General features: G+C 40.2%; 1 protein-coding gene across 2 annotated transcripts in view; it reads right to left on the bottom strand.

Moving 5' to 3' along the window:
• LAMP3 (lysosomal associated membrane protein 3) overlaps positions 1-1,769 on the bottom strand; it is a 28,258-nt gene that overhangs the window by 571 nt on the left and 25,918 nt on the right. Inside the window, exon 7 of one of the 2 annotated variants that reach the window (XM_006017133.2) lies at positions 9-1,753. The exons of the other annotated variant lie outside the window; for it this stretch is intronic. The gene's annotated coding sequence lies outside the window, so the exon portion shown is untranslated. Of the gene's footprint in view, positions 1-8; positions 1,754-1,769 lie in introns of those variants that run through there. 2 annotated transcript variants of the gene reach the window in all.

The raw sequence follows: 1,769 nt of genomic DNA, 5'->3' as shown, positions 1-1,769 counted from the left end.
AGAGGTATGTAAAAGAAAAGGCTCAGTGCCAATAGTAGTCTTATGGTGACTGCACATCTATTTATACAAGACATTTTATAGCAAGATCTCCTTGAAAACCTCTCCAGGTTGCTCCTTAGGGACCCACGTTTGGTATGGAATGTTTCTTACAACAGAACATTGAACAATCCTGCAACCAAGAGGCAATACATCTATAGGGCCCTCCTACTGAAGCAGGGATGCCCTAGGAGCTTCGTTATTTAAACACGCCCTTGGAAGATAAACTACCTACCAAGCATTAAGCTAAGCTCAGGCAGGAAAGGATCACATACATCTGCCAAAAAAAAAAGGTATGTATTCAGCAATTTAGGGTGCAGTTGCTGCCCCATTCTGGCTCCCCATAAAACTCCCATAAAACTCGCCATGAAACCCCCATAAAACTCAGGCAAACAATATTTCCTGACCGAGCAATTGCCTTTGCAGATGTCTTTGGTGCAGGTTGTTCACGTTTCTTGAAGAAAGCATATATGGTGGGGATTGAGGCAGGCTGAGTGTTGCAATTGGGTTAGAATATGATTGCACATTAAGGGCCAGAATCTCAGTTGGTGCAAATCAGGAAAGCATGGTGGATGCTCCACTGGTATAAATCATCAATCTATAATGACTATATATCGAGCTGCATTTTTCACTGCTGTGTATCTGGCCCTAATGCCGCTTTTGCAGTGTAGATTGCACCTGTGCTGTGCGATGCAATTTCAGCTCTACTCATAGCATGGAAAGGAGCTGAGGCATTTTTTCCAAAAAATAAATGCAATAGGAAAAAGTGAGCAAGCAACATGCAATCCAACTTCTCTGTCACCAATAGTATGACTAATTCTAGTCAAGAACAGGCATTGAATGCCGTAAGACTGACAGAGGTTGCCAGACAGGTAAACAGGAATTGTCAGCCATTGAGAATAGTTATAGCAAAAATAAAATCACGTTCTACAATGCTGTATCAAATATTAAAAGACTGAAGATTAATTGATAAATGCTGCCACACAATGAGCAAAACAAAAAAAAATCTTATGGTTGATGCAAGATTGGAGACCGTACAGATCAGGTAGCCCAACATTTGTGATTTCAGTGGATGCTAGCTATTTACAAGAACCCTATGCAAACCTTAGCTATAAATGAAAAAGAAATCTAAATTAAAAAGGTCGGAAGAGTTTGGGTGCTGAGCTACCTCAGTAATCCAAGCATCTGTGCCAATATGATTCCAGTAACAAGCTCAGACAGTAGCATCTATGTTGCATGCACTTGGCTGGTTCATTTTTCCAAAATTTTTTTCCTTAAATTAACCCATTTCCTTAGAATGTACTATAAACTGTATTATAAAAATCAAGAAGCCGGATTTTTTTAAAGAAGAACTGAAACTATTATTTTGACGTGCAAGTGAATTATAACACAACTGTTCTCCTTCCTTTTAGATTCATATAGTCAGTATAACGAGCAGATACTTGACTTCAAATCTAGACTGACACACTCTGGCATTTTACACTGCTCTAACAGCTTTGTTAGAAGGAACAGTTATGCTAGACTTGAAACTCTCAGAGCTCTCCGTGTACCGTCGTTCTCACTGATACGAAATTATTTTGATCAGCCGCATTCTCTGGTATGCATGCAGTCAGCGCTAATGGCAGATCCCACAAAGGGTAACTACCATGAGGACTAAAACAATCACACAAGCCAATTGTAAGGTCACCAATGTTGACGCCAGCTGGGTGCTTGTCCACTGTTAGGGGAAAGAG

This window comes from Alligator sinensis, unplaced genomic scaffold (genome assembly GCF_000455745.1).
Source record: "Alligator sinensis unplaced genomic scaffold, ASM45574v1 scaffold301_2, whole genome shotgun sequence".
Taxonomy (NCBI): Eukaryota; Metazoa; Chordata; order Crocodylia; family Alligatoridae; genus Alligator; species Alligator sinensis.
Note: the sequence above shows the minus strand (reverse complement) of the source record. Positions and strands in the feature narration are given on the sequence as shown.